This window comes from Cimex lectularius, unplaced genomic scaffold (assembly GCF_000648675.2).
Source record: "Cimex lectularius strain Harlan isolate CLEC.00 unplaced genomic scaffold, Clec_2.1 scaffold6, whole genome shotgun sequence".
In the NCBI taxonomy this organism is placed as follows: Eukaryota; Metazoa; Arthropoda; class Insecta; order Hemiptera; family Cimicidae; genus Cimex; species Cimex lectularius.
This window is the reverse complement of record NW_019392677.1, coordinates 2,435,341-2,455,893: the sequence shown is the minus strand read 5'-3', so window position 1 is coordinate 2,455,893 and position 20,553 is coordinate 2,435,341. Positions and strand designations below refer to the sequence as shown.

The 20,553-nt window shown below is 36.6% G+C and overlaps 1 protein-coding gene and 1 non-coding gene across 12 annotated transcripts in view; one reads left to right on the top strand and one right to left on the bottom strand.

Moving 5' to 3' along the window:
• LOC106673761 (potassium channel subfamily T member 2) overlaps positions 1 to 20,553 on the top strand; it is a 454,961-nt gene that overhangs the window by 28,982 nt on the left and 405,426 nt on the right. The gene's annotated exons all lie outside the window — the stretch shown is intronic.
• Trnan-auu lies at positions 8,454 to 8,527 on the bottom strand. Its single transcript has one exon. It is a non-coding gene; the product is annotated as a tRNA-Asn (tRNA).

Sequence of the window (20,553 nt, the reverse complement as noted above, 5' to 3'; positions counted from 1 at the left end):
TGTGACTTCGATCCACTCGGATACGAACTTCCCATCTCAACCGCACCTTTTTTGAATTTTTCCCTCCTTTTTGCTATTTTTCAATAGCTCGTGACACTGACTTTTTTATCTCAACTTAAAACCTTAATTAATTAAGCTAATCATTGTTTTGGCAAAAAAATAGGAAAAAAAATTTCCTTCAAATCTTTTCGTTAAGAAAGCTCGAAAAGGATTCCATCCAATGCAATGTGTGGTGAGTTTGATTCGGGAAGTTCCCAATTTAGCAAGTTAATTTCTTCTAATGTCGTGTAATCTATTTGATTCTCGGCGGCAAATGAAATGGCCATGGAGAGCTTTAGAGAAGATATACTTCATTTAACTTATTAAATTCTCTAGTTTTCGTGGTCCGCTTGACCAATTAATAGCTTTCAATTAATTAAGGGTTTGAGTTGAGATAACAAATTGATTACACGACATTTCAAAAATGGCAAAAAGGAGGAAAAATTCAAAAGGTGGGGTTGAGATGGGAAGTTAGTGTCCGAGAGGATCGAAGTCACGATAGCCTAAGTGGTAGAGCAGCGGCGTATCTAGCCGAAGATCGTGGGTTCGAATCCCGCTCGTGACATTGACTTTTTTTATCTCAACTAAAACCCCTAATCAATTGTTGTTAAATGTGTTTCATGTTTTGGTATTTGATCTGAGGGTACTGCTGTTAGAACATAATCAATGTATTTGGCGAGAAGGTAGTTAAATGATAACAGTAATTGTGTCATCACTAGTATAGAGCTGCTACTATAGGTCCTAGATTGCTGCCCATAGCTATGCCGAATAGAAATGGTTGTAGTATGTGAAATATCTGTTTGTGCAGCAGTGTCGTAACATTGCTATGAAGAATGTATGTGAGAAATTTGTGCGCGGTGTTATGTCGTGCCATTGGTCTTTGATAATGTCAAATCAAAGACAAATTGCACAACTTGTGTTTTTAATTTACCCAGGCCCTGATGATGACCCGAATAAAAGTCGACATGTCGGCAAAAAATAAAAAAGGTAGTTTTCTAAACTACCTCATTCTTGACCGCTCATCACAACTTCAACCAATTATGAAACTGCAGGTCATTAAGAAACACACATAAAAATTATGTCCGGAAAATAACGTTTAATACCCTTTGCATGTTGTTTTTCTATAAAGTGACGTTGACTAAAAACTGTATAACTTATAAAATGTAATTAGCTCTTATATAATTGTTATTTTTCAATTATAAGGTAATAAATTTTTCTGTTTTATATTGTTAATAAAACAATAAGGTATTGGAAAAATTTCGGAGAAAGCTTAAAAAACCTGAAGTATTATCTAATGCGTGAAAAGTGTTAAATTACTCGTGTCATTGAAAATCGAGAATAATTTAATATATGACTCAAACCAAAAAGGAAAACCTGAAAATAGTGAATATGAATTTCTGTTTTTCGACTGAGGCAGCCAGGGGTGAAGGATCAGCCCTCTCCCAGTTCCATCGGTATGGAGGTACCAAAGATCGAAGCGTCAGACGTCGCTAGGAAATTGATGCGGCGCTTTGGCGTCATCTGAAGCAGCGCAGCTTACTCCGACAAATACTTAGGGCAAAAAGCGACACAGGATTGACTTCGACGGTGAAAGAAATATAGACAGCATTAGGGCACAACCAGTATACAAGCCTCGATGCGACGGTATTCTATGTTTTGAAAAGTTGTTAAAATTCTGCAACAACAAAAGGGATATGTGTTCTTATCCTCCTAGTAGGCGTGAGGGGAATGTTACTTTCGTCCTTAACCCTTGGATCCGAATCTGTCCACAAGGTTGTCAAGGTTCAAATAGGACCTAGAGTAACCGTCGGTTATCTAGGATATAGATGGTAAAACTGAAGAATAAGTACCGCATTAAATTAAACTCATTTAATTTATTTTATGTCTGGTATTGTTATTGATTTATTATTTTGATTTTATTTTTATACTTAGTCTTTATTAATTTATAATATTTACTATACATAAAACAGCAATATCTCACTGGCCTCTCAATACTACATGCAAGAACGGCACAATTACAGAGAAGAAAAACACTTTGAGTGAGTAGAAATACTTTGATTAAATATAAAAAATATATTTTGCATTGTATAAATTCAATTTTTCATATCCTACATGTATTTGTTAAATGTAAACAATGTTTGTAAATCCCAGGCCCTGAAGATGATCTCAATAAAGATCGAAACGTTGGCACGATAAAGAAAATGTTTATTAATATAATATTAATATAATAATAATAATACATAAATATGTTTTTAAAATGAAAGAAATGCTCTTTGGTTATCTTAACTGTCTAGAGGAGTCCACCAATTAATTAAAATTGAAATGTACGATTATTCAGAAATCATGAGATGCGGTCTGGTGTGATTTAGGTTTCAGAAAAACATTTTCTTTATCGTGCCAACGTTTCGATCTTTATTGAGATCATCTTCAGGGCTCAAAGTGATTGTCTTCTGTGTAATTGTGCCATTCTTGCATGTCGTGTTGAGAGTGCCCAATCGACACACATTGAAGTGTACATTTATTTCATTTCAATTATCACACATGCACTAAATAATATTCATTTTACTAATAACTTTAAAAAATTATGACGATGTTAACTGCATGTACTCATATATTATACAACGGAACCTAATCCTAAACTAGAAACGAAACAACTTATAACTAAAAATTATAAAATAAAATTGGTGTGTAACATTTAGTGACCGTTAATTTATGATTTTTTGGGAGATCGTGGGATGCGGTCTGGTGTGATGTAAGTTCAAACGTTTTCTTTATCGTGCGAACGGTTCGATCTTTATTGAGTTCATCTTCAGGGCCTAGGATTTATAAACATAGTTTAAATTATTATTTAGTGATCGTGATATTCGGTCTGGTGTGATTAGGTTTAAAAAAAGTTTTCTTTATCGTGCGAACGTTCCGTTCTTTATTCAGATCATCTTCAGTGCCTGGGATTTATAAACACCTTTTAAATTATACCAATATAAGATATGAATATGAGTTTATACAATGATGTACACAATATATAATTTTTAGGTTTAATCTAGATACTTGGACTCACTTTTTTATTTATTTTTTATTTTTTACGAGGATTCGCAATTCGCAACAGCAGAAGACAACCTCAGGGTGCCGGTGGTTTTGAAAAAAAAGCTTATTTGTATTAAGTATGTCGAGTTCGAATGCAGATCCGCTGGATTCGAACCCGGGACCTTTACCTTACGGTGATGAGCCCTGTCAACGCCTAAAAGGTTATGGCCACTGATGCCTCTTCTACTCACTGTTGTGTATCGTGTCGAGACTTACTTGTTACTAGTGTGAATAAGTCTGATGTAATTTAAAAAATCAATTATAATAATTTTCCGGCAACCTACGTCAAATTACATCCCAATATCTGGATAAGAGGATTAAACAACATATCTATGATTGCAAAACAACCAAACAAAATCCGACAGCACTGGAGACCCAACGTTTTCAACACGAACCCAATTTCGATTTCAACAATCCAAAAATATTAAACACAAAACAAAACAAACATAAACGTAATTTGTTAAAAAGTTTTACATCAACAGAGATAAACGCAGCATCATTTGCAGAAAAAACACATGTAAACTCAGCCGCATCTACTACTATCATGAATCAAATTCAATATCATACATGTAACGTACAAAACATATAAAAAACACATAAAACGATCATTATACTTCATATATCAAACAATTAGGCTAAATCTTCAAAAATTTATCTCTCCTTTTCCTAATAATCCTGAAAAGCTAACTAGGCCCGAACGACAAACCATTACCTTTTTTCCATTGTCGGTCCCTTTCACCTCAAAGAAGCCGATTCCTCGTAGAAAAATGAATTTCTATCCCTACTTACTTTCTCACTCCTTCAAAATTATATAGGAACCAAAAAAAAACAGTAATATCTCAATAACCTCGACATGACACACAACTATAACAATCTACATAGAAAACCTTTGAGTGAGAAAAATGTGTATTTTGATTAAACCTAAAGTTTCTATATTGTGTTCATCATTGTATCAATTCATTTTCATATCTTATATGTATTTGTATAATTTAAACAATGTTTATAAATCCAGGCCCTGAAGATGATCTCAATAAAGGTCGAAACGTTGGCACGATTAATAAAACGTTTTTCTAAACCTACGTCACACCAGACCGCATCTCACGATCTCTAAATAATCATCGAAATTAGGTCTATATTTATGCTACCCTTTGCAATAGTTTAACAATTACCTCCAGCTCCCTGACATTTAAATACAATATCATTTCCTCCTAAGCTAACACCTCTGCATCCATCCTCTTCAATCTGGCAAAATGGTGCTTGTCTCCGTTTACACGGTTATAACAATGAGGACATGTTTCTGGGGACTCGCCGTATGGAATTATGCTCAATTTGAGCATTTCTCCTTTAATTTTCATTATCAGTCGCTTACTGTCTAGTCTTATTATCCTCTAAATCAATTCTTATCTCTGTACACACTATGTACCGATCACTAATTCGACTTTTTTTCAGAAAACAATTTTTGTTATATGACTTTAAATAATCTAGAATTTAGTTTGAAGAGGCAAAATTTACCTGGTCTATACATTTTTTGACCAGTACAAGTTTTTGTTCATAATTTGTTTAACCAGTATTTTGCGGTATCTTTTTTCCGCCATGTCCATTACTTTTAGTATGTAGTTATTTTATTTTTAAACGATCTAAACAGTTTATTTGTTATTGAATAAGATTTGTTTGTTTAATATAAATCCGGGTAGTGATATTTACTTTATTTTCTTCATCGTTTATTCTTACGCCTGATAATTTAGTTACTTGTGTCTAGTGTTAGAATGGACTCAGTGTAAAAACCAATTTCCCTGAAAACCTGCCTGAGCAGACTCCGGGAGACCATGTGGAACGACCGTTTTACCTTGTGTCTCTAATGTTATGGGTGTATACTATCAAATAATTAATTTCTGAAATAGAGAATTCAGCATTTTCTTTCTATTTTGTGGATAAAGTAACTTCATCTGTTGATGACCTATCAAGACTTGTTATTTACTTACTACGTTTGGTTTTGCAACTGCAGAGATTACATTAACCTCCTGGGTTCAGGTAGTTTCTGAAAAAAGCCCGTTTGGAATTATTTGGGAAAGATTTGAACCCGGGTTTTTTCTAGGGGCCGCCTTTTAATCGCTCTAAACATCTATTAGGTATACGACATTTTTGGGCTGGATTAGCGAGGGGAAATTTTTTATCCGATTCGAAAACAAGTTCCCTGGTTAATTGGATTAGAATGGATTTATAAAGCTCAAATTTGCTCATGTGGAGCCCATCACTTCTCGCGGTCCACTGGCAATTCCAGCTTTTGTAATTTGCAATAAATTACCGGCAGGCCTAGAGAATCACCCAATCCGGGGTGTTAGCAGTCCTGGGCTTTAACCGTCTCGCCATAGAGGTTGGGGTGCTGTCAGCAGCTAGGTCAATTCAACTCCTAACAGCAGCTCCTAAATCGATATTCATTAATAATCATTTTTAAATATATTCTTTCATGTTTACATACGATTCGCCAATTTGGGTGGTGAAGTTTTCGATATTCCTCCATCATCTTCCATTCCTCCATGTGTGCATATTATATCAATAACCATACTGATGGTCGATGGGTACTCATATTCCCCATCGACATTCTATTTAGCCGTATGCCATGAAGTGAATTAATAAAGAATCAATGTCACAAAGTTAAAACGTACAGGTTAAGTGTTCAAAAACAACGGTACGTTGAGACGTAGACTGATTAATGTTCTATGTATTTCAACAATTTTGATGGCGTAGTACTTGCACGCGCTTGGCACTCATTTCGGAACTACTTTAATTCGTCGGCTTAAAGGGCTTAGAACTGTTGAAAAGGTAGGCAGGAGGTGGTTTTCACCGGCATCGGATTGTAGTTTCATTAAGGGAGGACAGGAAAACCCTACGCCAAACCTACCATTTGTCACTGGCCATGTTACAAGTGATTAATAGTTAGGTTTTTCATGAGATCCCTCCCACATCGTACCGGTTGAAGATCTTGCATCAAAGTCGATTCCTTAAAATATTTCGTTGACGTCAGTTTATAAAACTAGAGTAATAATGTGAAAAAATAATAAAGATAAAAAATTGTTTTCAATTAACAGACGAAATATAAATAAATAATATAACATTTCATTGTAATCTACTATCGTGACGATAAGTGTATATTTAAAATTAGAGTGTGATCACTATTTGCACGCATTTTTTACGAAAATTTTATCAGCACAATATTTATATTTTATTTAACTTTTAGATATCAGATAAACTGATTACTGATTTTTATGAGCTCAAATCCACCATGTACATTACCGACGTGCACACTACCGATCACCCACTCCGCGTGTTGGAAGTTCATGGTCAGACTTTGGTCTTAGCTGTCCAGCAGCCGACTTGGGCTCCAGAGGGTACCAACAGATACCCAGTATTATATACCCCCCAACACAGTCAGAACCTAAAACCTAACTCTCACTCACTCTCAAATATATTATTTCTTATTCACATACCATTCACTCAGGTTTAGTAGTAGGAGGGCACCAAGGTTCTAGCTGCCACGATTGGTAATCAAGCACGATTCTCATGTGGAGTGGCGGTCTTGAACGTTCTCTATATGGAGCCAAAGAATTGGACCATAAAAATAGGCGGGAGGCATCTAATAGCCTTTTTCAACAAGACGGATATGCGGAATTTGGTCCGAAAGAAAGTGTCCGTAAGTCATTCTCGCCTATGCTTAATCTGGTTAGGAAGACAGCTGTTTTACGACTCAGATAGGACGGATCGCAAATCTTGTCTTGAATCACCTCAAGCGTGTATACCTGTAAAATGTGACGTACAGTATAAATGTGTCATATTTAGTGACCGTTAGTTAATGATTATTTGGAGATAGTGAGATGCGGTCTGGTGTGATGTAGGTTTCAGAAAATAATTTTCTTTATCGTGCCAATGTTTCGATCTTTATTGGGATCAATTTCGGGCCTGGGATTTATAAACATTGTTTAAATTTTACAAATACATGTAGGATGTGAGGAAAGTGAATTTCCAGCACTGTATAAATTCACTTTTCTAAAGAATTAATCTAAAAAACAACATTAATCTTATAAAAGAAATTGTTTTTCTAAAACCTACGATCTCCAAATAATGAAGTACAGTATAAACATTCTCTCTTTGTATTTATTTATTTCATTTCATAAATAAATTTTGATTAACAAAAAATCTGGTCATAGCTTGTTTATTTTTCATCTTCTGATGATAGCGAACAAAAGCGAATTCGTGCGATACTTACTGTCAAGGCGTTGCGGCCTTGCAGAACTGTCGTCTTAAGCGCCGTATTTTTTATTTGTACGTTCACTTATTAGAAATTGCTTTTCTGCCAACCTTCCTCCCTCTCTCTCGCTCTCTCTCTCTCTCTCTCTCTCTCTCTCTCTCTCTCTCTCTCTCCTTCTTATTTTTTTATTTTTTGTAAAAAATTATGATTGAGTTGTATATTCGTTTTTACGTTTCGTAAATTTTACAAAATTACAAGATAGAATTTGAAAAAACAATATTTTTGCCCTCAAATATTATAAAACCGGCTATTCTATTACACAAAATCCGAGCAAAATTTATAACATTTCCTTTTTATTCTGGGCCAGTAACCGTAAACTGGTTCTTATCCATATGGTTTTCGGTATCTGTTGTGATAAAAAGATTTGTTCGGGATGTCTAAAACAGTTTATTTTCCGTTTATAGATCTCACTTGTAAGTATAATTTAATAACATCATATACTTGCATAAAATCCTTATGTTTCTATTTATTCTAAATGAAATTCCGCCACAAAAAGAAAATTGACTGCTTTTTCTCTTTTTTTTAAATAATTATCCGCTTGTCTCGGCTCGTACAATTGAGCAGTTCATTTCGCAGCAAAATCCTCGGTGTCGTCTGTAACATGGGCGCGGACCAAAAAATCCTCGAAGAGGGAAAAACGGCAAACCGGCATAACTCGACGAGAAATGGCATGGCTAGATATTTGCTAGATGTATTGAACTGAATCTATCAGAATTTCATTACGCTGTCACCCAGCTTGAAAACCGATGTAAAGGAATTAAATTACTTGCCCATCTGGGATGAATGATTTACGACTGTAGGTGTCGATGAATCGAACACGGTTCTCAAAGTGTGCCCGTTAACATCATGAACCGCATAAAAGTCAATAAAAACATATTCGAAAAAATAAAGTCTCTTTTGTATCACTGTTAAAAGATTATTATTAAGTATTATCTATTTATGTTTCTTGGTTCAATTGACCAAATTTCTTATTTCAATTAATTATTCTTTTCATGTAAAGTCTGGGTTGAGAAGAAAAAGTTTGTGTCACGAGCGGGATTCGAACCCACGACCTTCGGCTCAATACGCCGCTGCTCTAACCACTTGAGCTATCGTGACGTCGATCAACTCGGACACCAACTCAACATCTCAAACTACACAAACTACAACCTTTCGTATTTTAACGAGAGAGAGAGAGAGAGAGAGAGAGAGAGAGAGAGAGAGAGAGAGAGAGAGACGAGACTGAGAGATCGAAGTCGAAGGGAAAATTCGAAAGGTTGTAGGTTGAGATGAGGAGCTGGTTTTTTGAGTGGATCGAAGTGACGATAGCTCAGGTGGTTAGACCAGCAGCGTATTGAGCCGAAGATACTGGGTTCGAATCCCGCTCGTGACACTAACTTTTTCATCTCAAGTAAGACCTTGCATAAAACGAATAATTAATTGAAATTACTATTAAATTAGAAAGATTAAATTTCGCTAAAAAAATGACGTGAAATGTTTGCTTGTATCAGAAAACTTCTGCTATTCAATGAACGTAATATCAGTTTTGGTTTTTATTTAAGCCTCTTACACTGGGTATTTACGAAAAACATCAGACAATAAACAACGAGGCTGTCAGGAACTATCGGCATCTGACATGAGCGTGCCCCAGTTTACGATTGTGTATTCAATTTTCCACGAGTCACATGTGGTTTATCGATAATATAACTCTCACACCTTCAAAGTGTTCGAAATTTTAACTGTTTTACGTTCATTTGTGGATCATAATAAAATCAAATAAACTTCTTACTTGGCGTGAAGGAGCGATTGTCCGTAGAGTCAATTCATTCTACGAAGTTCGAGTGAGAGCGACTTTAGAAAGCTCGGCTTCGAACTTTTTCAAAAGTTCATCTTTTTTGAAAGAATGCCCAGAGAAAGTAAAGCGTTCTTTAGGAGCTTTCTCATTCCGTTCTCTTACATTCTTGTCTTTTGCGTCAGGCCGAACCTCTCGTTAACGGCTTACATAATTTATTTGATTCCGCGTCTGATTCACTTAGGAATTCCACCTGAAATTGAGAGGATTTTCCGCCTGCGCTAAGCTAATTGTTACATCTCAAACTTAATAATAAACGAATAGTTTAAGCAGCTTTAAATGAAAGGTGGTTTCTTCTGGTTACATTAAAATTTCTCTATCTGACACACAATGTTTATATTACTGCTCATTTTTGTTTTCGTGAAGAAGTATTTTAAAATCCTTTTATTAGGAAAGATGAAGGACGTGTTTTTATTTCAAAAGAGTTATTCACCGGTTCGTTGCGTCGGGCTGTGATTAGGACAAAAAGACTGTTTCCATTTTATTTCTTTTATCCCGAATGTTTTTATTCGGCTGACTTTCGTATTGAGGGGAAAGAGGAAATCGTAAAAGAGTAATTTTTTGCGTCAGTCATAATAACAGGAAGAAAGACAAAGTTAATCAAATTACTTTTCGCAGTCTCCAAAGTATGTAAACAATTTAAAATGGAAAACAAACAACTGTTAAATTGATATCTGAAAACAATAAACGCAGTAAGATTAATGATTCTCCGAGCCTGCCGGACATTTATTGTAAATTACAAAAGCTGAAGTTGCCGGTGGACTGTTTAAAGCCCTAGGCTTAATTCTGTACATGCGTTTGCAGATTTGAGCATATATAAAACATATATAAACCAGAAACATTAATAAGGTGAACAAACAATTTTTTCACAACAACGATAAAATTAACATATCAAAAGTTTTTAATTGAAATTGAACAGTTCGATTTTTGAGCTAAACTTGTTACATAAAAGCGTTAATGTAGGCTCTATAAATAACTAATTCTGACTATTTATTAAAGTGAATAGAAAAATACCCTTCAAAGTATTGTTTTATGAAAATACATGGATTTTTTATTAATTCATATTATACGTTGTCAATTAAACTTTCATTAGCTACAAATTGATTCTTATATATATATAAAGTGGAAGGTTTATGGGCCGACAAACAGCTGAGGTCATCGCCGGCCCTCCGCATGTATTCCTTCTCTTTCCTGTCTTTCTCGCGTATTTTGTATTGAACTGCAGCCATTTGAGCATCTCGATCTGGTTACTGACTCTCTGCTTTTACTTGTACATAACGTCGTTATTGTAAAAAGCTAGCGTCTTGTTAGTACCTCAGGTTGTCAATATAAGAATAGATAAACAACATACAATACATAACATATATATCGCCTCAAACATGAAGTCTGGTCACATTCACTCCCCCGGAGTACTCGATATTCCTTGGGGCGGGGTTGAACCCACTCCATTCTTGCTAATAACTTACTTTTACTCTCCAGACGTCACACACTCACCCCAGAGTACTCGATATTCCTCGGGGTGGGGTAAATAACCCCTTCCTTTCATGATTAAATTACATTCATTCCAACAGAGTAAAATATAAACAACATACAATACTAACATAAAAGTCTGGTCACATTCACTCCCCCAGAGTACTCGATATTCCTCGGGGTAGGGTTGAACCCACTCCATTCGTGCTAACAACTTACTTTTACTCTCCAGACGTCACACACTCACCCCAGAGTACTCGATATTCCTCGGGGCGGGGCAAATAACCCCTTCTTTTCACGCAAATAAATTACGTTCATCCCAATGTATTAACTTAAACACCACACAAACACGACACAAACACGACACAAACACTTCAGACACAACAGAAGCACAGCACAAACACACATAAACTATATACATTTGAAGATCCCTATAGCCCTGAGGTACCGGTACTGCGATTTGTGCCCGCTGCCTTTCCCTAAGACTACGCACAGGTCCGATGATATTCCAAAATATTGCCTATAAACGTCGAGCCTTCTACAATTGAAAGGGTGCTCGACTGTTACTCTATCTTTGCATAATGGGCACCTTTGCGGTCGCTTTCCTGCTAGAAGGTGCCCGTGCGTAATTCTTGTATGACCTATGCGTAGTTTTGTCAGTATGACCTTTTCCCTTTTTGACCCATTTTCAGCGAACCAGGGACCGACGTCTTTCTTAACCTGTCACAGTTTGGCAGGGTTATTCCTATTTTGCCGAGCCCAGCGGTTTTTCCATTCTTCTTTTAATGTATTTGAAATTAATAACTTGAGATCCGCGGGGCGTATTTGTTGGGAAGCGTCGTGGGGTCCTCTGGTTGCTTCTTTGGCCGCCCTGTCTGCTGCTTCGTTCCCGGCTATCCCTATGTGGACGCGAACCCATACCAATACGACCTTCTTCCCAACTGTGTCGATCCCTTTTAATTGTTGTTTTATTTTGTTCACTAATGGGTCCACGGAGCTTCTTCTCCTGAGCTTCTGGACCGCACTGAGCGAGTCGGTATATACTGCAAATGATTCGTGAGGCTGACTTTTTATTATGCTCAGTGCGAGGGATATGGCATTTAGTTCCACCGTGTACACGCTCGCGGCGGGAGGGAGTGACAATTTTTTTGGTTCTCCCTCCGTATACACGGCACACCCCATGCCCTCTGCCGTTTTTGACCCGTATGTGAAGACGGGTCTGGCATCTCTATATTCGTTTTTCAGCGCTTTAAAAATTCCTTTATATACATAGTAGGGTGACTCGTTCTTTTTTAATTTTGCCAAATCCCACCGTACGATGAAGGCAGGGAGTAACAAAGGGGGTGTTTCTTAAATAATCTTATATCTTATATGCTTATATGATAAATAATCAATAATATTTAAAGTAATTTTTTTCGAGTTGAAAGGTTAGATAAGAGAAGTCTTAATGTGCTTACAACTTAGAGATTAGGCAAAAGGGACGATAAGCTTCTTTAAAATATCATTCCCAAATGTTCAATACAGGTTAAAAGTGTTAAGATCCATTTGGTGGTAATCCCAATTTAAAAACAGAATTCTTATTAAAAGTTGAGCTTTTATACTATTGTGTTATCAAAAAACAATTAGTTACTAATAAATTGCACAGTTAAACATAAATTAATGCAATTCTGTTTTAGGTTAATTTTTTCTTGCATTTTAAACTTTATTGACGTTTTATGGACTTCGAAAAAGTTTACAATCGGAACGGATATGCATAGTTTGTACACTAAAATAAATAAATGAGCGTTAATAAAAAATAAAAATAAATAATGAAAATAAGTGAATGTAAATTTCATTAGATTTCGTGGTTCGATTGACCAAATAACATCTTTCAATTAATTAATCTTCATGTGAGAGGTTGAGATAAAAATGTCAGTGTCACGAGCGGGATTCGAACCCATGGCCTTCGGCTAAAAACGCCTACCACTTGAGCTATCGTGACTTCAATCCACTCGGACACTAACTTCCCATCTCAACCCATCCTTTCGAAATTTCCCTCCTTTTTGCCATTTTTCAAATGTCGTGTAATCTATTTGATTCTCGGCGACAAATGAAATGACCACGGAGAGCTGTAGTGAAGATATACTTCATTTTACTTCCTAAATTCATTAGAGTTCGTATTCCGATTGATCAAATAACATCTTTCAATTAATTAATCTTTATGTAAGGTATTGGTTGAGAAAAAGTTAAGTTAGCCGGTGGCCGCAACTGAAAGCGTTGACTCTGCGCTCATCAATGTAAGGTAAAGGTCCCGGGTTCGAATCCAGCGGCCCTGCATTCGAGCCCGACATAATTATAAATGGGTTTTTTTCAAAAACACCGTCACCCTGAGGGTTGATATGACCTCTGATGTTGCGAACCGTCTTAGCCTATAGTGTTTAGATTTAGGAACATCACCTTCTCCAACCTTTACCTTCTATTCCTTCGCTTTGCATCAATAACAAACCGATCTTCTTTTATTGATACGTCAGAAACCAAGGGAACTTAAACAAATCTATTCTGAAAACTCCACATTTTCCAAATTCCCAACGCCTTCCGCGCCAACTCTATCCAATCAGCAACCGCCATCTGGTTTTCATTGTGCATCTCCCAATTTCGAATATGACTTTGATAGACGGTAGACTCACAAAAGAATTTGTCAACAGACTGAAGAGAATCAAGAACTGCTTGTTTCTGTTTATATTTATCTCCCCAAAGAGATCTCATGATTCTAATATGTATCGTGGTTTGAAATGGCTGAACATTTCCTATGTCTATTCCTCTTAATGAACCCGAATTTACGCACAAACAATATGACCTCCTTGTTTTTATCGTTTAGAAGAGGAAAAAAATAAATTTTAATCTAGAGCATTAGTACCCCTTTATTAACAAAAAGGTAAAAAAAATTACGATTCGTCTCAATAGAGTAAATAAATAAAAATGAAATATGATTGAAATGGATAAAAAATAAATGAAACGTATTCAATTAAATAAGAAAGGAAAAAAATTAACAGAAAATTAACCATCCTCGGTGTAAAATTGTAGGATAGGAGTTAGTCAAAAAGACGGGACATGGTAGAGAAAAGAAGGGCGGAAATGATTGTGTATAGAAGACTTAAATGTCAAAAAATTGTAAATATAGGATGGGGAATTGGAAGAAATTGATTGATTGACCAAGTTTCTTGATAAATTTTTACTGAAAACTGTGCACAGAAATATCAAAAGTTGAACACGAAAACACGACTTTAATATACAGGTTATATTGTTATGAAATGGACATCCGATCTCCGTTTAAACAACGCACGGTGGTCGTTCAAATTTGATCCTGGATCATCGTTTGAACCTGGTCGAACCAAATTTTGAGCTGAACTCGGTCCAGTACTGAGTAGAATTTAAGCCAATTTGGTGCAAACTGACCCTGAGAAGTCCGAAAATATACATTAGCAATATTTGCCACTCATTTATGTAACGGTGAACCTACTATATATATATATTTTTTTTTTAAATTTCAAGATTTAGTACGTGATTGATTGAAATTTACATTAATGTCAGAAATACGACGTAGGTATGAAATATTGCAGTACTCGTTTAACATAAGTTGCTGATTATGCAATATAGACCTCCAGCATACAAAATACCAATTTAATATATGACGTTACGCAGTAGGATCATTACGTTAATATAATTTATTGATCCCTTGTTGGGAGCTCCCTTGTAAGCTACCCACATAACGTAATAATAATCATAAGTACTATGGTCCGATGCAAATCAAAACGTTAGCCAAGTTGAAATTTAAGGTGTACGGGGACTATGATGGTTTTTTTTCCATCGGGTCAAGGGGTTGCATGACATGCCTTGGTTTTCTACAAAAACTAATAAATCACCGCTCAGGGTTCTCTTGACAGGAAGTCTGCAATTTTTTCGCTACATCGGTTTATCGGTTTATAACAAAAAGAAAGTTACTCTATAACATCGTTCATTAGGATTTAAACCGTTGTTCATTCTTGGTTCTTGGTTGACATCGTGCTAATCGTTTTAGTTTTGTGGTTCCATTCGGGAATAGTAAGCCCGCCAATTTATATTTCTTTTGCGATAGAACGCATTTTAACTCGCATAAGCATTTACACTCATCAAATCGCATTATCATTAGGCCGAGAAGTTTATATAATGATAAATGTGTGGTATTATGTGTGGTATATGGTCACTCACAGTAGTGACACATGTACACAGAACACAAACACTTTGAGCCCTGAAGATGATCTCAATAAAGATCGAAACGTTGGCACGATAAAGAAAATGTTTTTCTAAACTTTCAATTAATTAAGGTTTTTAGTTGAGATAAAAAAAGTCAGTGTCACGAGCGGGATTCGAACCCACGATCTTCGGCCAAATACGCCACTTATGTATTTGATTCTCGGCGACAAATGAAATGGCCACGGAGAGCTTTATTGAAGCTAAATTATAACATTATAAATTAGAAAATATTAAATTCACTAGTTTTAGTGGTCCGCTTGACCAATTAATATATTCCAATTAGTTAAGGTTTTTAGTTGAGATAAAAAAAAGTTAATGGCACGAGCGGGATTCGAACCCACGACCTTCGGCAAGATACACAGCTGCTCTACAACTTGAGCTATCGTGACCTCGATCCACTCGGACATCAACTTCCTATCTCAACCCCACCTTATGAGTTTTCCCTCCTTTTTGTCATTTTTCAAATGTCGTTGTTTTTCTAAACCTTGACGTAGACCCCATCTCACGATCTCCAACTAATCATAATCATAATTTTTGTGCCGATACCTTAATTTTGCAATAGTGGATCGAGTAATTTTCATTTTTTTTTTGACAGTTGAAATAAACCATTTTCCTTCATATGTCTATTTGTATTTATATATTGTATGTATAAATACAAATACAATATCTGTATTTTGTATGTATTACATAAGTCGTTGATTCTAAAAACGTAATGCTTTTGATAATATGCTATAAGCTTTACCTAACTTTTTCATCACTGTTATCATAAATGTGGATGGACGTAGCCTGGTAATCCGAGACAAAAGGCAAACGTCTTGATATTGCAATAATAAATCCGGCAATTTTTTGTGAGCATTTTATAAAAATTTTAACACCACACTTTCAGTCAACTAGAGGGCCATTTTTGTTGCATAACTATTTTACAAAGTTGAACTTGATATGAAGAAATCAGGAGCAAAGTAGTTTAATTTGGAGATAAAATAATTTTGTCGCTTCATTTTACAACTTCATTTAAAAAGGGAACATATAGTTCGTTACGTATGGACTGTTTGGAAAAATGTAATGGACCGTTGACGATAGATCTAAAGATTCGTGATTGTAAGGTCGGGATTCTGCGAAAATTGGAAGGTTCGGTCGAACCTCATAATTGTATGCCGTTTGTCCATATTGGTTTCAGCATTGAGTTTTACATGATTATTTTATTACACGCAGAGTTTAGATCTGTTGCCTATAAGTCTTTCAAGTAATTGTTATCGTCGTTTCAGTTCTATCATTCTGTATCGTGTTTTGGGATTCCAGGTCATGCATTTGTATAGATAGTACCCTAGAAAGCGGATGTTGTTTTCGGTGATAAAGGGGTGAGGTTATATAGATTAGAGGTAGAGTGGTATAGGTTATGTTTTGGGACTTTGTTTTTAAAGGAGGGAGGGGTTTGATTGAATACAATTCTTCCTCCACTGTGACCTAAACAGGTCTATTGTGGAACCACTCTGGCCTATCTCTTCGTGGATTTCTTTGGTATGGGAAATGACCTACCAAAGTGGCCCATGGCAGACGGGCTTACGCTTTGCGTTCGCAAAGTATATGTGCCGGCATGTTTCCGTCTAAGCCTGCCCATCTTCTTATAGTTAAGAAGGCAGTGGCCAGTTAAGAGGCCCATAACTTTTTTAAAATTCTGCTTGCTGAGAGAGAGGGATTCTTTCGCCTTCCGTTTTGAGATGCTTGTAAGCTCTTAGCATGCCACATTCCTGGAGTATTTGTCCTGTGTTTGCGTTTTTTTTTCTCACTCCATTTTTCCAGTTGGAGCTTAAGCACACACTCGGAAATACACTTAGTTGTGGTTCAGGTCCGATGGATGAGAGGGTTGCCACTTTTTTGGGTAGTGATCAGGCAGTACATTTCCTTATATGCCTTCATGTCCGGGCACCACAGAGTTTGAGGTGTTTATTTGATTCGCTGTTTTTTAAACCATTGTTCAATGGAATCAATACTTCTGGAGGGTTCAGTGAGCTAAGACAGTGCCGAATTAGACGTTAGCACATTAGCGGGCCGAGGACGGTACCCTGAGGAACTTTTGCGTCCATCCTGTACAAAGGAGAATGTGAGGATCCGACCCATTCTCTAACCCCCCCGTACGCCGTACTCCTATAGGGGGTGGTTAGCAATTCCACTTTAAACAAAACCGCGGCCGGAGCGGATCCGATAGTTTCTACGCTAAAGAATTCCAATACTCTGGGAGATAAGAGTGGTCTTCTCTATCTAGGGAGTGCGCGGGAGACCGGGCTGATGTATTTCGGCTTAGGTAGCCCATTGCGCGCGGCATACGGTTGCTTAATGCAGACCCGACCACTCGGAATGGGCAAGCGGGGAGCGAGGTTGTCTTGGCCCTTCGGGGCTGAGCTGCTTCTACACCAATGCTGCGGCAGTAACACCATTCTGTCGTATGTGGAGGTGCGTCAGCTCTCATCTTGAGAATCAAAACGTCCGCTAAGACCGAATAGGCTAGGTGCGGACGTTAAAGATCCTCATTGTCCTTTTTAGGACGACCGAGTATACAGGAAAGACTGTCCAGCTAGGATTTAAGGTTCAGTGTGTAGAGGGTAGGATTCTCTTGAGTTTCCATATCTAACCCAGGTGGCCGACTTGATCGAAAGAGTCCCGAGCAGCATGCTTTCTTATCAAGGTGGAAGACAGTAATTATGATCAGATTGGTGGTATAAGCCTTCTAGGCAAACGAATTTGAGGAAATCTGATGGTGACCACCAGATTTCTGCAAATTCGTTTTTCAAAGGAGGATGATGATATGCACAACGGGATGACACTAAAAATATTAAACCCTAAAAGTCTATGGAAAGTGGTACATCAATCAATGTCAACAATGAATTAATACGACCACTAGCCGTATAAAGAGTTAAAATCAATTATACCATCTTGTGGTTGAACTAGGATCAGTTGAACCATTAGAGTGCTAACTTCTCTCAACTTAGTCCAAATTATGAACGACTTTACCAGTGTAATGGGCAGTTATGATTTTTCATGCCGTTCGTTCAATTCAACATTCAGTCTGCGCCTAGTGCACTTAATGTTATTAACGACAAAGAGCATACATACCACTATATAAGTCGAAAAGCGATGCGTTGGACTGAATGGTGTTTAATTTCAATGCTCAATTATACAAACCAATGCTCCTAAAAAGTGAACCTGAAGGTTTCTGAAGGTTTTATTGAAGTATGTAAATCGGAATGTAATGCTAATAAGGCGGAATTATATTGATTAGCATAAAACCATATAAAAGTATAATGTTAGTACTTCAGGTAGAGAAATTTTCTTAATTTATTTTTCAAGAAGATTTGTCCAATCGTGCAGAAGGGTTAGAATTAGATTTCTCAAGAGATTCATCATAAGTGACAATCGTCACCCAATTTAATATATAGGCTAAGGACGGATGGGCCACTCATCCCTCGAATACCAATGAATATTGGGGTAGTCTCTAGATTGAATTGTGTACCCTACTGTTCGTCTTGAATTTGTTATATTTTATATAACACATCTCATATTACGTGCATGTCTTATGTCGGTATACAATTAAACAGTGGATTGAATGCACTTGATTTAGTTTTAATTGACTCATTATATAAGTTATGATTATTACATGGATAATACGTTGCGTTACATTGCAATCCTTTTATGTTTAAAACAGACAATCCAGGGCAGCTCGTTTTATCTAATCTTTCTCAGCTCATATTTTTAGCTGTAAAAACCAATTTGTTACATTACAAATAGACAAAATAAAACCCTACATTCTTTTCATTGACATAGGTTTCTGATGCTTAAGTGTATTTTTATTTTTTAAATCTTCAGCGATAAAAAATAAATTCGTTGAGAATCCTCTGGAATGTAAGAAATCTATCCAAATGACCGCAATGTACAATAGACATCGGTCCTTGACGTGAAAAGGCTGGGTTTAAGAGGGAAAAGATTATATCGTATTTCCAAGGTTACGCATAGATCATACCAAGATTACACAAGGGCACCTTCTAATGAGGATGAGACCAAGTAGGAGCCCGTTGTGTAGAGAACTTATCCCAGTAGAGCACCTCGGACTGTACATCGACAAACGCCTGACGATCCTCGCACACGACTGAAACGTCAGGAGGATATGACACCATGTAAAACTCTTGCACGACTTCTTGACAAACGTTCTAATTTAATTATCAAAAATAAAAGGCTGCTTTACATCACTTAAGACGGTATGGACTGAAGGACTGGAAGAGTTTTGGAGTTCAGAACATTCCAACATACGCCGCATTCAAACTGCCTACTCCTTAGCTCTAAGAAAAATACTAGATGCTCCATTTTATGTCGAACCTAACTACACGTGCATACTTACATATCTCTTTCGTACAAGATGAAATCCATTTCCTTTACCGCAAATTTCTCAACACCCTCTCAACTACCGTAAATCAGCACTTCAGAAATCTTGCATCTCGACGAATCCTCTCAACACCTTCCAACTGACTGGAGAGACAATGATCGTGAGATCTCCTAGGAAGTGATGGTGATATAGTGATAATGACACAAGTATCAATTAAACAGAAAATATTTTTGTAACATTGAAGTAATGCCAATGAGTATTTTCTCCACTCTTGTTTGTCATTTTGTACATATTACCTTGCCCATTGTTACTTGTTACCTACTTGAAGATAGTTTTAATGTACTACAAGTTAAATTTAAAAAAAGACATCTCAAATAATCTATGCTTGGCGGCAAGCACAGATAGCTAATCAAATGGCTCAGCTTGCATTTTTAATTGTATATATCTATGTACCTTCATGTATGTGAAAAGTTATTTTTTGTAACGAATGTATTTATTTTCGTGAATGGAGCGACGTCCCCAATTACCCCGAGGAATATCGAGTACTCTGGAGTAATGTAAATGAATTGTGGTGTGTGCATGTTATTTATTAGCGTGAATGGCAGGGCTTATCACCAATTATTCCAAGAAATAGGGAGTGTTCTGGAGTAGCCCTCTAGTTTTTCATCTCAGCCGAGAGCTTAGATAAAAAGATCATTAATTTCAAATTAAAATCATTGATATATTTTGTAAGTTTAATTTGTTCGGTTAAAAAACGTCAGTAGGGATTGTATCAGATAATAAAAATAAACATTTGCAAATATAATCATGTGAATAAAATATATTTATTGGACTGTTTTCTTTCTTATGTAGATTTGATAGTTTAGATGTCTTTAAAATCTTGAAATCTTGTAAATTTGTCGTGTCCCGCTCGGCTAGAAATGGGCGATAATACAAATGTGCCCTTGAAATGTAGCGGGATACAGATTATGCCGACGCCGAGAGACGTGAGTGCCGTGAACCCGTACTGCTGTAGAATGATCCGGGACCACAAGGTGAAGGTGTGCACGACCGAAAGGGACTTCTTCATGCCGCCGATGGACCCTTGGAGGATGAAGTACTTTCCCTGCTACCGGTCGCACCCTTTGGAAATTAATCTTTACATCATCCCGCAGCAGTTTCCAGCATCAGTGACGA